This window comes from Lethenteron reissneri, chromosome 3 (assembly GCF_015708825.2).
Source record: "Lethenteron reissneri isolate LAM-NWPU_2019-01 chromosome 3, ASM1570882v1, whole genome shotgun sequence".
Classification (NCBI taxonomy): Eukaryota; Metazoa; Chordata; class Hyperoartia; order Petromyzontiformes; family Petromyzontidae; genus Lethenteron; species Lethenteron reissneri.
The window spans coordinates 3,209,620-3,225,869 of record NC_083781.1 but is presented as its reverse complement, the minus strand read 5'-3'; positions in this window follow the sequence as shown (position 1 = coordinate 3,225,869).

The window sequence follows — 16,250 nt, the reverse complement described above, 5'->3', positions numbered from 1 at the left end:
CACCACCCTAGTTGACCAATCACCACGCGCTGCCACACGATCCCTTTTCCCAGCTCGTGTCAGCGCACACAACCAATCAGCACGCGCTGCCACACGATCCATCACTGTCAGCGCGCGTCACCACTATACAGCCAATCACCACGCGCTGCCCCACGATCCCTACTGCCAGCGCGTATCACCCCTACACAATCAATTAAGACCCGAAATGGTTGATTAAATCCTCCCAATGATTGCTAAGCCAGAATCTATCTTCTCGGTTGAAATTGTCTCTGTGTTTGCATATGTGGATAGCCTCATGAACGAACCTCTCATGGTAGCCAGATGGCTTGCAAAGAACCTCCTTTGCAAGCCATCTGGCTATCATGGACTGGGTTAGGGTTAGGGTGGTTCTTTCTGTAAAGTAACGTCGATAGAAAATAAAAATTATCAAATAAAATAAAAATACTAAATAAAAATATGATATTTAAAATAATAAAAACAAAAAACCCACATTGATATTTTTGCTTCTTTCAGGAAAGTCACGTAGTTAGAAAATTTAAATAAAATAAAAGTAATGAAATACAATTTTTATTTTAAAATAATAAATTAAAAATAATAAAAGCTTTTATTATTTTCAATTCATGATTTGTATTTTAAATTTTATTTTATTTTCTATCGACATAAAGAATATGGCGTGGAGATGCTGAGAGTCAGTGCGGTTGGTAAGGTGTGATTGGGTTGGTGAGTGAGGTTGGTGAGATGCGTGGTGAGTGTGTCGGTGAGCACGTGGAGGATTCGCCTCCACGGCCGCCTTTGTCTCCCCCAGTGGCGATGTTCACTCCACACCGCACCAGGTACCCATCTGAGGCTGAGTCGACCTCTCACTCTCTCACTGTCTCACTCACACTCACGCACTCACTCACAAGCGCGAGTTCGCGTTGTCAGGCGATATAAAATAATTAATATTTCAATTCAGTTGGTTCCGAAGTGCGACTTTGTAATTTGGGCGTTCGTAAGTCGAGGACTGTTTGTAAATAAAGATTCCGATTGTGGATGTGGGGCTTTAACCGTGGGGTGAGCTTGGCCCGATCCGCGGGGCGTGGCTTGACCGACAGTGGGCGGGGCATAGCCGCGAGGGGCGTGGCTTATCCAGGAAGTGGGAGGAGTCTCGCGCCTACGTAGGGGCGTGCAATAACCAAAGGGGGCGTGGCGTGTCATCCTGCGCTGACCAATCGCAGAGGAGAACGCGAACCCTGGACTCCAACCCCGACAAGCGCGCTCCTTTTAAAGTTAACAACAACATTGTTCAATGTAAGTAGCGCCTCTCTACTTTATTGTTGTTTTATTTGTTTATTACGTCACTTGTGGTGCCGTGAGTCGAGTGATGTGCGTCAATAACCTTGCTAGACACGGCTAAGCTTCTAATCAGGGGCGCCGCGGTGGCGAGATGTTAACTACCTCGCCAGGCCTACAGCAGCGTGCAGGTTCCATCACGACCCTGACGCCTGCTCTGTATTTGTACATTTTTATTTCCCCCGTGGTCGCATAGATTCTTCTCCTGGTCCTTCGCCTTTCCCCTCCACATTTAGAAACGCGAGTTTAGAAGAGTACTTGGCTGCTATAAATGTCCACATGATAAGCCACTAAGTTGAGCTGTCATTTGTGGCCAGGTCGCTTCTGATAAGAGCTATGAAGCTCTGTGGGCCTTACCTGGTAAAATAGAAATAGTTTATAGTTTAGTTATAGTTCATAAGAACTCGTGGCAAGAGTCAGTGTCTACTTCAAATATTGTTCAGGTTCTGGACACCTCCAAAGTTATTCGTGATGTTATACATTTGGTTCGTTTTGAGCATAATCGCGACCTGAAATAAGTATTACGTGAGACACACGCTGAATATACGCGCACACACACATCGTGTACACGTGTGTCGTGCCCTCTATTGTCTACAACTCTACATAGACGGCTTGTGCTGACTAGAGAACGGTCTTAACGAACAATGTCGTGACATGTATCAGCCCTTTGTCGATCCGGCGTTTTGATAGAGGCCTCCCCCACACCATGTCGTTCGTGGGAGTTGTTTAACCATACTTCACCATGCCGGTCAATGCGGGTTTGGTGAAGTGAGGAGGCCCAGAAACTAAATGCAGACACGAGTTGGCCTGTGCTTGCATCTGCAGAATTACAATCTCACACATCTTCAAGGAAAGTTTAATACTTCTAGAAATACATTTATTCTTGAGGATTCCCTAAAGTACTGTGGTAAAAAGAAAACAACTTGATTTGAATGCTTGTTGAACAGGGAATGCTTTGAGTTTGTGGGTTGCATCTATCTGTGCTGAGTTGTGTTATTTCCCCATATGCAAGTTGGGGTCTTTCTGGGTTCCACTCACACAAACATCTCAATGCAATGAGACCTTTCTGAAAATGCAGTACTTAGACTCAATGAGGCTTTCCTGGGTAACTAGTTAACATTGTAATAATTAGCATGAGAGAAAATGACGTTGACTTATTAGTGCCATTAGTAGTACTATACTGTACTTTTATTAAAGACTATTTTACGTAGTTGTTTGTAAAAAAGTGTCCATTCTCAAAACTTTTTGACGGGCCCTCGTACAGAAATGATATTACAATCTTTGGAGATTGCGAGTCAGAGTGTTGTGAATAGTGGACTGAACGTGTGGTGCCACCATTATATTGTTGGTGTATTTATACAGAAAGGCCTATTTGGTGGGTAACATTAGGAAAATGGAGGTAGTTAGTCATTGTTGTTAAACAAAATCTTATTTGGGTGGATGAGAGGAATAAAATCGTACATGATAGGAACTGCAATTGTGGAGTTCTGGTATAATGCGTTCTAGTATATATGAATCTTATGTCACCTTAAGTATGCCTTTGTGAGTACACACATGACACGGGTGACCTTTGTCTTTTGTTTCAGATGTCCGAGAACAACTCCGCTGCGAGTCATAGTGGTGCTGGGAGAATCGCCTTGACCATCGATGGTGCTTCACCAGCACCCATCTTAACCCCAGCCTCAATGCGATCGAGTTACAAGAGGGAAAAAACTAATCTCTTGTGACGTTTGTGGGAAAAAATTCCAACTGGCATGGTGCCTAGATTCCCACCTGAAAACGCACAAGGAGACCCATGACCAGTGGTGCGGCATATGTGGAAGAAGATATGATCAGCCAGAAAAATTCCAAAGTCACATGAAGACCCACGAAAAGGATTATTTGATAAAGGGTGCACCAGGCTTAGTAAACAACGGCAGTTTTGCCAATGCGGTGTTGAAGCCACCGTCGCCCTATGAGATGTGCTCAGTCTGCGGATTTTTATGTCCGATTGAAATCCTGAAAACTCATGAAAGTCTTCACGCACAGTTTTTGTACAGACCGAAGCTTGAACATGATTACGCTTCGACAAAAGATAGTGGCGTTAAGATAAATGACGTGAAATCCAATTTTCTTGAATGCTTTGGCCTAGTTCCACGTCAACAAACTGCTTCACCAGTCAGTGAGAATAAACCATACGCTGCTCTCGATCCTATTACGAGCATGAAAGTGTTGATGGCCTTGCAGCAGAAGAAGGAAAAGCGAAGGGGACGTAAGTCCATTAAAAGAAGAAAGACCACCACCAGTGTAACCAATTGCAGCAATAGCAACAGCCAGAATTCGGACATCAAGAGGATGGACTGCACGGAAGCAGGAGGCTGCGTGGAGCAGAGCATCCCCAAGGTGGATGAACCCAACCTGGCACCTTTGGGTACGTCCGAGTAATGCACACACTACATTTCATTTGGATGTAATTGATAATTTCACAAATTAAGTAATGTACGCATATGCTGACTATATTTGTATGCCAGTGCTGAGGAGTCTAGAGATCGGATGTGGTGCTGCTCGTATGTTGGGTTAAACTCTAGGTTTCAGTCACTGAGCCATGATTAAACTGGCTTCTCATTGATGGTCTTATCCAGTTACCAAACACTTCTTCCAGCAAACACTTCTGTTGTTGCGTGGCATGTAGGAAATTGAAAAACCTCTGAGTGGATAAAAAACAGTCACGAAGGGATGTCATGAGTAGTGCAATGATATCTCCTTCCACAAGCTGTTCTCTTACATGAGGTGGTTCACTGCTGTGTGAGAGTTGCACAGGGATACTTCATCTCATGACATGGAGCCAATAGCACGATTGAGATGAAACTGAGCAAAATACATTGTTTGACAAATTCCAAAAAGTGTCTTAATTTCTTAACCGGGGTAAATTTGATTTAAACAAGTGGGTCAATTTAGGGAACATTGTTAAATGAATAGACCGAGTCATTTCCATAATGGGAATTTCCTCTTCATTGTACTAACACCTGACTTCCATGCACATTTACTCGTTCTATTGCAGGTAATTATTGCTAATTAATGAGCTGTAATAGAATAATCTGGCTCAACCACGCCAGTGTTAAATTATAGTTGTTGCTCTGCATCAATATCAACCATACGAAGAAGTGCAAAATGTTGGGGCTTCAAATAAGCCCCAAAAATGTGTTCTTTTGATATTTTTAAGGAAATCGGTATCTTGCTTTTCTACTATTTGTACGTATGTTGAACTTCTTTCGTACCATATGCAGCCAACCATGCTTATCGGAGGTATTTGTTGCTGGCCATTTGGTATTTTGGGCCTTTGGGCCTGAGGTCAGCAACCGTGATTGATAAAACGTCCCATTACCGTAGTGATGTTATGGCATCCACTGCATGGTGATGAATAAATGATGGATTAGCGCGTGCGTGTGCTCAATGGTGGATGTCTTGTGTTCCAGAGGAAAAGCCCTTCCCGTGCAAGTACTGCTCGTACAGAGCGACACAGAAGTCGCAGCTCAAGAGACACGTCCTGAGCGTTCACCACGTGCCCTTCGATAGCGCGCTGGACTCCGACTGCCCCAAGAAGAGAAGGCGGCTGGCTGGGTGCCAAGACAAGCGGCCCAATCTACGGATTTGGAGCGCGCACGATGCACACGGAGAACTTCCTGATGATTTATTTCATCCTGAGGCTGAGGTACCACGTGTGGGGCGATGAACTCAAGGTTTTGTGCTGCGGACATTTCCATGATGAAATTTCGTCACTGTTCACTGCTGCGAGGTAACCTCTATTGCCGAATATTTTAGTCAATTAGCTGTATTTTCTTGTATACAATATATTTAATAGATTGCCCTAATTTCATAACAAAGTTTTTTTGGGTTAGATCGCGTAAGTATAAATTATATATTGATTAGTGATCATTTAATTAGTATGTTTCCTCTATAAGTAATGATAAATGTAAGATGTCTTCTTCTTCCACGCGTTTGGCCCACTCACGTGAGGTCCGCCGTCCTTGCCACCTTCTCCACACCGCCCCGTCCCGCGCCATCTCTCCCTCCGCTCCACGGGCCACCACGTTCGACCGCATCACCACATCGCCCCACGTCTTCTTCTGCCTTCATCTCCTCATCTTACAATCACAATCACTTAATAACACGCTTCCAGCCGCACTAAGCCTGTAGCTGTCAGAGCGGTTAAAATTATTTGTATTTCTGTCAGTTTCAATGGATTCGCGAATTTGTGTTGGCCAGTAATAATTAGTTTTACACAAAACTTAATTGTTATCAAAATAATTTGAGTGTCTTCGATTTAAAGCTTTCGTGACTGCAGGGATTCATCTTCTTGGTTCTTTCGGTAAAGTCACATAGAAGGGAAGTAATAAAATAATAAAAAGAAAACATAATAAAATAATATAATAATATAATAATATTATGTGATAAAATAAAGTAATATTATTATGTTTTTTATTTTTTATTTTATTACTTCCCTTCTACGTGACTTTACCGAAAGAACCAAGAAGATGAATTTGAGTGTCGTTGTTGGAAAGCATGTTCTGCAACTTCCAACAGTTATGTTTAATAATTATTTGGTGTTCTTTTAGTCTTACGCTAATGTTATGTCCCTTCTGTCCAATATAACATCTGCCACATAAGCAATTAATCCGATACACACCATATGTTGATAACTTAGGCAATTCATCTTTAGTACCAGATTAAAAAGAAAAAACTTGTGTACCATTCCAAATCTTACTTAGATTTTTTGCTTTTCCAAAACTAGAACTAATTTGTCAGTAACTGCCGCGATATGTGGTATTTTAATAGTTTTAATAATCTGATCGCTTTCAGCAGTATTGCTTTTCGATCTAGGTTTGGTATTCACTGCTCTGTTAATTTGAGCATTATTGTAGCCATTCAATCGTAGCGCTTCTTTGACATGTTTAATCTCTCTCCTCAGACTTTCACCATCTGACATTGTTTCAGCCTGATGTATGAGCGTCTTGATGAGAGATGATTTCTGTGCGGGGTTCCCTTTCGGTAAACGTAGTGTGTTATTTTACCATTTAGGCCTCGTCCGAGCAAAATATCCAGCAAAGGGAGTGTGTTATTCACCTCCATTTCCATGGTCAACTGTATGGCCGGGTTTTGTTAATTGAGATGATTTAGACCAGAGCCGGCCCAGCCACTAAGCGACCCTTGCAATTTCAAAGGGTCCCGTGGCCAGCAGAGGGCCCCCTAGAGTCACTGCTAGCTAGTGGGTGAAAAAAATCATACATCAAAGGGGCCTCCAACCAAATTTTGCTTAGGGCCCCCAAAGGTCTAGGGCCGGTTCTGATTTAGACATTCATTCATTAAGTGTATCATTACCATGTGGGCAGACAACAACTAAACCAAAAAGATGGTTTTAATGTACTTGAAGCAAGTGCTCTTGCTTAAAAGTTTCCCATGTACAGATTCGCTACAGCAGGAGATAAAGGAGAGCCCATTGCTGCTCCTTCCTTTTGTTTAAAGAAATCACCTCTCCATAGGAAATAAGTCTGTTAGAGGCCACGGGGGGGGGGGGGGGAGTTTATCGTTGTGTTTGTCGCTGCGAGCAGACGGTGCGCAATGGAGAGCTTGCTCAGAGCGGAGCTGGGCACGGACTCGGCGAGGCCGCTGGGCGCTGCGGCCAGTGGAGGCTGCATCAGCACCGGGCAGAGCTACGAGACGGGGCGTGGACACGTGTTCACCAAGATCAACGCCAAGAGCGGGGCACCCTCCTCTACACCTCCTCACCATGCCACCTCGCCTCCTCACTACGCCACGTCACCACTTCACCTCCGTCATTTATTCATCTTTCCACGCGCACCAGTATCACTCGTTTTTTCGCTGCGACTACTACCACCACCGTGGTGAATGTTGCAGTGAACTTCACCTCGTTGATTCCCCCCTCCACCCACGTTAAGGGACTCGGTCTACCAGACACTTGGACCGCTTCGTCTCTTCCACTCCGCATTCAACCACCGCGCCTCACTGCAGTTCACAACAACGCACTCAACTAAACAACTCGGTCACCCACTCATCCAGTCACTAACTCAATGACCCTATCACACACTCATCCAGTCACCCACTCATCCAGTCACCCACGCATCCAGTCACCCACGCAATCACCTTATCACACACTCATCCAGTCACCCACTCACTCAATAATTATATCACGCACTCATCTCGTCACTCACTCATCCAGTCACCCCTTCATCCAGTCACCCCTTCATCCAGTCAACCCTTCATGCAGTCACCCCTTCAATCACCCACACATCCACTCACCGACTTATCCACTCACCGACTCATCCACTCACCCACTCATCCATTAACCCATTAATCCAGTAACCCATTCATCCAGTCACTCACGCATCCGGTCACTGACTCAATCATCCTATCACACACTCCTCCACTCGTTTACTCAAACACTCACCCATTTATTCATCCACCCGCTCACCACCATGCAGGTCAACTCACTCTTCTTTTTAAATCCTTTATATTAAGTTCGCGTGCTTGCTTGCTTGCTTAAGACCGTGCAAATCTTTCGGTCGTTTTTTAACCCACTTCCCGTGATCCAATCGAGCTGACATTTTCCACACAGACTCGTTGTGCCAGACAATTATTGTTCGTGAAAAAAAATTCCCAAAATTTTACACTTTTTAGGCAAATTTTTTTTTTTACATATATTCAAATAGAACTAATTCATGGCTTTGGCTGAACGTCAGAGTGTAAGAGCCAAGAGCGTAACCCCTCCACAGGCCGTGGCGGAGTAGCGCAGTTGGTAGCGCCCTCGCTTCCCATGCCAAAGGTCGCGGGATCGATCCCCGCGTCCTCCACAGGCGAATATATTTTTAAATCCTTTATATTAAGTTCGCTGCCACGCATATAAAGGATTTATAGTGAAAAACTTTGTTTTTACGGGTTATACTTATTAGCTTCATCAGTTTGCACTGCTCCACTCTGGAATCCCCACTCGGTCTTCCTATTTCCCCAAACTCTTGCAACAATAAACTTGATCAATTTAAGGAACGTGTTTCTATGATCTTAATTATCTAATTACTCATTGGACAGTTATGTATTATTTTTTGTTGTTGCTGGCCGCTTGGCGTTTTGTATTGTGTGGGGTTTGCATAGCTGTCAACCCCTTATCAGTGCCTACCTTATTACAGACCAATTCAGACCTTGTTGGTCACCCCGTGCCCCTTAGAAATCTCAACGTTCATCCTACAAAGTCCCATCACAAGGGAGAAGCACACACAAATAGACAACATAAATGTTGCGCGTTTTTAAACGGCTGTCTGCCGTATGAACCTGAAAACTCACTTCCCCCCAACAGAATACGGATAAACCGTGTGGGTTGACAGCTACGGGTTTTGTTGTGTTTGCAAGTCCAAGTTATAGGAGTGCACCCTGGGTTGTGCGTGGTTCTCATTGGTGGGAGATTCCCTTCGCTGCGTTGCACGCCAGTGGCTGGGGGCTGCCTGGGGCCAGTGACGTGTGAGCCGGTCCCAATGTGCACTGGCAAACATTTATCGCTAGGTAACCCCAGTGTTTATTGCCCGTCTGCACGTGGATACCTGCAGCCCATGTCACTCCACTGCTGGATGAGTCCCGCAATGAAGATACAATCAGTACATCCACTTTGCTTTTGCACTCAACCTGTGTAGTGCCATAAGAGGGGAGGGGCTGCTGGGGGTTCTGGGACCCTAGACAGATAAGCCCTCGGCGCCAGGCGCTAGGATCCCAGGCACCCCAGACAGTTAAGCCCCTTGGCGCCACCAACGGGGGGGGGCTGTGTATGCTCTGTGGGATATCTAGGGGTGCACACAACCCCACCCCTCGTTGGGGACGAGGCATAAAAGGGCAGCTCCCTGGCCGATCGGGGCTAGTCACAGCTCAAGACCCAAGACCCGCCAGCCAGCCAGCTTAGGACCCTGTACCCCCTCGTCCCGCTTGTCCTTGCAAGGGCCGGGACGCTGTGAGGGCCAGTGGTGGGACTCTGGGACTCCCGGCTCTACGTCCTTGTAAGGGCGAGTTCCGAGGAAGCCAGAGTCCAGACCCGCACCTTGGCTGGGTTGGATCAGGTAGCCTCCCCTAGGGTAATTGTAGCCGAAGGACCCCAGAGCGTAGCCAGAGTAGTGTATCTAGGCTGTGTACCTAGGCCAGACATGGGCAAAGTACGGCCTGTGGGGCGTATACGGCCCGTTGGGCTTTTTAATCCGGCCCGCCGAACTTGTCCAAATATTATTATTAAATTAAATTTTACCTTCCTCCTGTAATGCCCCCATTTCCCCAATAGATAGCGCACTTTGACCGGGAGAGAGAGAACATTCGTATGAGAAATTCATGTTTCTATTGAAAGTAAGTTAACAGTAATATTTGGGTACAGTATTGTTCTTCTTGGTTCTTTCGGTAAAGTCACGTAGAAGGGAAGTAATAAAATATTTTATTACTTCCCTTCTACGTGACTTTACCGAAAGAACCAAGAAGATGAATCCCTGCAGTCACGAAAGCTTTAAATCGAAATTTACAGTATTGTTTTTGGAAGCATTCACTGTAATATCGTATGAACGTTTACTTCACCACATCATCGTATGAATGATGCGAGAAGAGATTAACGGGTTCTTATGTTAGCGATTTACGTACTCGGTGCTTTCGCTCTATAAAAATTACGGCTTGAATGAGGGGGAGGGATATGACTACATCACAAAATTAATATCTTACTGGGAATTTTATATAACAAAAGTTATATACATAACTGTTACGCTTTGTGTAATTTAACAAAACTTAACTCTGAGTTCTCTCCGAATTTCACGAGTCCGTTCTAGACCCCACGGGTTTTTAAAAAAGAGTTTTAAGCACAGAAAACATAATTTTGGAGCTTTCGTGACTGCAGGAATTATTCTTTGTTTTTTTCGGTAAAGTCACGTATAAAAATAAAATAATAAATTAAATAATAGCATACGACGTTTCGATTGCAACACAAGCAATCATCATCAGGTATAATGAAATAGCGACATAGAATATAACCAGAAAACTATATATATAAGCAGACAGATATCACCAAGATACATAGAGAGAGCAACCCAGGTACAGAGAGAGGTGATCGTCTCTGTGGGGTGGCCTTAAATAGACAGAGGGGGGCGGAGGCAGAGAGAGGGAGGGGGTAGGGAAAACATTTACATGTCAATGAGTACGAAGGGAGGGGAGTAAGGTAAGCAGGCTTAGAGGGAGACAGAACACACTAAATTAAATAACCTAGCAAAGTATCGAAATGTTATGTATCGAAATGTTACGACTCTGTGTCGTTTTACATAACATTTCGATACTTTGCTAGGTTATTTAATTTAGTGTGTTCTGTCTCCCTCTAAGCCTGCTTACCTTACTCCCCTCCCTTCGTACTCATTGACATGTAAATGTTTTCCCTACCCCCTCCCTCTCTCTGCCTCCGCCCCCCTCTGTCTATTTAAGGCCACCCCACAGAGACGATCACCTCTCTCTGTACCTGGGTTGCTTTCTCTATGTATCTTGGTGATATCTGTCTGCTTATATGTCTGTCTATAGTTTTCTGGTTATATTCTATGTCGCTATTTCATTATACCTGATGATGATTGCTTGTGTTGCAATCGAAACGTCGTATGCTATTATTTAATTTATTATTTTATTTTTATACGTGACTTTACCGAAAAAACCAAAGAACAGAAAACATAATTAAAGTTTGAAAAATCATTAATTATACAAACTTTTCAATAATTTCCTTCTTCACTTCGATTTCAATTTTCTTTAAAAACTTATTCTCACCAACATTACCACTCATTACCACTTTCTCCGAAAGCAAGTTTGTAAAAGAATACATGGTACAGACAGCAGACATCTTGTGTCCGGAGATCAAAAGCAAATTTGAAAAAGTCAGTTTATCACGCAGGACTGTGACCCGCCCGTGTGGAACTGATTGATAAAAATATAGCCAGTCAATTAAACATAAAGTCTGATTCCTTTGAATTATATTCACTCGCACTGGAAGAAAGTACGGACGTAAAAGACACTGCTCATCTCCTCATTATTATCCGAGGCATTGACGACAGTTTTGCGATAACAGAGGAGTTTTTGACCATGGAGTCCCTGAAAGGAACAACGCGGGGAGAGGACTTGTATAACCAGGTATCTGCTGTCATCGAAAGAATGACGCTACCTTTGAGTAAACTTGTCAATGTCACAATGGATGGATCTCCCAAATTTAACTAGAAAAAATGTTGGGCTGCTGAAAAGAATCCAGGATAAAGTGAAAGAGGAAAACCCTGTCCAGGATCTTATTTTACTTCACTGCATTATCCATCAGGAATCCGTGTGTAAGTCTGTATTGCAGCTTAATCATGTCGTGAATCCAGTCGTAAAACTTGTGAACTTTATAAGAGCAAGGGGATTTCAGCACCGTCAGTTTATTACGTTCCTGGAGGAAACTGATGCGGATCATCAGGACTTGCTGTACCACTCTCGTGTCCGCTGGTTAAGTTTGGGGAAAGTGTAACAACGAGTGTGGGAGCTGAAAGAAGATATCATCGCATTTTTGGAGTTGATGGGGAAATCTGACGAATTCCCTGAGCTAAGCGACAAGAACTGGCTTAGTGACTTTGCGTTTGCTGTGGACATATTTTCACACATGAATGAGCTGAATGTGAAACTGCAGGGGAAAGATCAGTTTGTTCACGATATGTACAAACATGTGAAAGCCTTCAAATCTAATCTCACTTTGTTCTCCGGACAAATTGCGAACAAATCTTTCGCTCATTTCCCCACACTTGCCATGCAGGAAGAGGCACCGCGAAACGCAAAAAAATACAGCAAATCACTTGAGGACCTGCACGAAGAATTCTGCCATAGGTTCTCTGATGTCGAAAACATTGAACAGTCATACTCTTAGTTCTTTCGGTAAAGTCACGTAGATAAAAAATTAAATTAATAAAAATAAAAACAATAAAAATCACGACGTTTCGGAGGCAACACAAGTCTCCGTCATCAGGTGGGACCGTCACAGCCCGATTTGCTGCATCAAGTGAGGCAAGGATTCAAGATGTAATGTTAAACACTGGGGATGTTAACACTCGGTAAAGTACTCTCTTTATTGTTCAGCCAGCACTGGTTTAAACATGGGCATTTTCGTTATTTTCTATCATGTGTATCAACAGTTGCTTGTACACACACATGTCCACGTACACTTGCACCCCACACTCTCTTTTGACCTCCCCTCCCCCTCTCCATCCAATACGTTGGCGTGTGCAGCAGTAGTTGCTTGCGCACAACCACGTCCACGTCGCCGACTCTCGTGTACCACGTCGTGCATTCTTTTGGCCCCGCCCCCCTCCCCCTCCCGATACGTTCCATTCATTGGCTACCACATTCTGATGAGCTCCCCCCCCCCCTCTCCTCCCCCCTCAACTTGCATTTAAGGGATTACATCTTGAATCCTTGCCTCACTTGATGCAGCAAATCTGTCTGTGACGGTCCCACCTGATGACGGAGACTTGTGTTGCCTCAGAAACGTCGTGATTTGTATTGTTTTTATTTGTATTAATTTCATTTTTTACCTATGTGACTTTACCGAAAGAACTAAGAGTATGAATCCTTGCAGTCACGAAAGCTTCAAATCTAGAATTGAACAGTCACTTCAGCTGGTGTCCTGTCCCCTGTCACAAGACCCTGAAACAGCACCACAGGAGCTACAGTTGGAACTGATAGATCTTCAGTCTGACTCCGTCCTAAAGGAGAAGTTCAACTCTGTTAAACTGAATGACTTTTATGCTTCATGCTCTTAGGTTTTTTCGGTAAAGTCACGTAGGTAAAAAATGTAAATGAATAAAAGTAAAATAAAACAAATTAAAAAATTCACGACGTTTCGGAAGCAACACAAGCCTCCGTCTTTAGGTGGAACCGTCACAGCCACGACAGCTGTATCAAGTAAATGAAAGATCACAAGAAATACTACCCCGTATATATAATGGTTGAGAAGGGAAGGGCCAGGAACGGCACACTTTTTTATTAATATGGTAAGGTGAGGCTTAAGACCAAGAGTAGACTGCATAACAAAGGACTGAGCCTTTGTTATGGAGAGGTGTGGTTTGTAACTAACACATGGCATACATAACAAAAGTGTGGAAAAAGAAAAGCAAGTAAAAACTAAAACTGGTAAAACAACAAACTGGCTGTCTATCAATAACCTGTAATAGTTGTCTGTCAAATAAGATGGTCCAAATGAGTGTAGTTACATCTTTTTTGCATGGTTAATCACATCTTTCCAATGATTACTCAGTTTGTAGCCCTCATCACGGTTGAAATTATGTCTGTGTTTGTATATTTGTATGGCTTCGTGTACAAACCTTTGATGGTAGCCAGGAGGTTTGCAGAGCACCTTGGTTTCGGAAAAGACAATTTCATGAGAGCCCACAGAGTTGTAGCTACGTGACTTTACCGAAAAAACCTAAGAGTATGAATCCTTGCAGTCACGAAAGCTTCAAATCTAGAATTTTATGCTTCACTTAACAGAGCCACGTTTCCAAACCTCCGGAGGACTGCACAGAAGATACTGACTTTGTTTGGCTCGACTTATGTGTGTGAGCAGACATTCAGCGTCATGAACGCCAACAAAGCCCGTCACAGATCAAAGTTAACGGATCAGCACCTCAGATCTATCCTGAGAATTGCCACAACCAAAATAACTCCAGACTTGGATGCACTGGCAAGAATGGGAGATCAACAACACTGTTACCACTGAAACTGAAAGTGATTGTGTTGCTGCAGCGAGGTTGGAGCCGAATCTCCATCACACAGCCTGCGTGGCTGCTCTAACCTGTTAATGTAGATGATAAAAAAGTTCAAGTGAGGTAATTGGTTTGGGCGCAGGCCTCAGATGTTTAAATGATGTTTGATCAGTCACGTTACGACATGTTTTTGTATTGTTCATATTCGTGCAATTTGTTAAATTGCCTTGCAAATAAATGCTTTGCTACCTGTTAAAGGCCAAATCCTTTCATGTAATAATTTTTACATGTCATTTATATTAGTTCACACAAACACTCCATCCATCTGTTTCTGGCCCGGCCCCTCTGTCAAATTTTAGAACCCATTGTGGCCCCCGAGTGAAAAAGTTTGCCCACCCCTGCACCAACCCAATCACATCTGGCACCATCGACACGCCACAAGAGTGGCGACCAATGTGGGGGGTGTAGATGCTGCCACCTGCCGGCCACCAATGGGGCGTGTCGATTTTGACTTAAACTTTCGTGACTTCAGAATTTCATATTCTTGGTTCTTTCGGTAAAGAAACATCGACAAAAAAAATTGAAATAAAAAATACAGAATAAAAATATGAAATATAAAATAATAAAAACAAAAAACCCACATTCATGTTCTTGGTTCTTTCAGGAAAGTCACGTTGTTAAAAAATGAAAATAAAAAAAAGTAACGATTTATTTATTTATTTTAAAATTATGAATTTTAAATAATAACAACTTTATCATTTTCAATTCCTGATTCGTATTTTAAAATTAATTTTATTATTTTTATTTTCTATCGACGTGAAGAATATGGCGTGGAGATGCTCTCATCTGCTGGCCGCCAACGTGGCGTGCAGATGCTGCCAGGTGGGATTTGAGAGGTGAGTGCGGTTGGTAAGGTGTGGTTGGGTTGGTGAGTGAGGTTGGTGAGATGCGTGGTGAGTGTATCGGTGAGCACGTGGAGGATTCGCCTCCACGGCCGCCTTTGTCTCCCCCAGTGGCGATGTTCACTCCACACCGCACCAGGTACCCATCTGAGGCTGAGTCGACCTCTCACTCTCTCACTGTCTCACTCACACTCACGCACTCACTCACAAGCGCGAGTTCGCGTTTTCAGGCGATATAAAATAATTAATATTTCATGTCAGTTGGTTCTGAAGTGCGGCTGTTTGTAATTTGGGCGTTCGTAAGTCGAGGACTGTCTGTGAATAAATATTCCGATTGTGGATGTGGGGCTTTAACCGTGGGGTGAGCTTGGCCCGATCCGCGGGGCGTGGCTTGACTGACAGTGGGCGGGGCATAGCCGCGAGGGGCGTGGCTTATCCAGGAAGTGGGAGGAGTCTCGCGCCTACGTAGGGGCGTGCAATAACCAAAGGGGGCGTGGCGTGTCACCCTGCGCTGACCAATCGCAGAGGAGAACGCGAACCCTGGACTCCAACCCCGACAAGCGCGCTCCTTTTAAAGTTAACAACAACATTGTTCAATGTAAGTAGCGCCTCTCTACTTTATTGTTGTTTTATTTGTTTACTGCATCACTTGTGGTGCCGTGAGTCGAGTGATGTGCGCCAATAACCTTGCTAGACACGGCTAAGCTTTTAATCAGGGGCGCCGCGGTGGCGAGATGTTAACTACCTCGCCAGGCCTACAGCAGCGTGCAGGTTCCATCACGACCCTGACGCCTGCTCTGTATTTGTACATTTTTATTTCCCCCGTGGTCGCATAGATTCTTCTCCTGGTCCTTCGCCTTTCCCCTCCACATTTAGAAACGCGAGTTTAGAAGAGTACTTGGCTGCTATAAATGTCCACATGATATTAGCCACTAAGTTGAGCTGTCGTTTGTGGCCAGGTCGCTTCTGATAAGAGCTATAAAGCTCAGTGGGCCTTACCTGGTAAAATAGAAATAGTTTATAGTTTAGTTATAGTTCATAAGAACTCGTGGCAAGGGTCAGTGTCTACTTCAAATATTGTTCAGGCTCCGCAGACCTCCAAAGTTATTCGTGATGTTATACATTTGGTTCGTTTTGAGCATAATCGCGACCTTATATAATTATTACGTGATGCACACGCTGAATATACGCGCACACATCGTGTACACGTGTGTCGTGCCCTCTATTGTCTACAACTCTACATAGACGG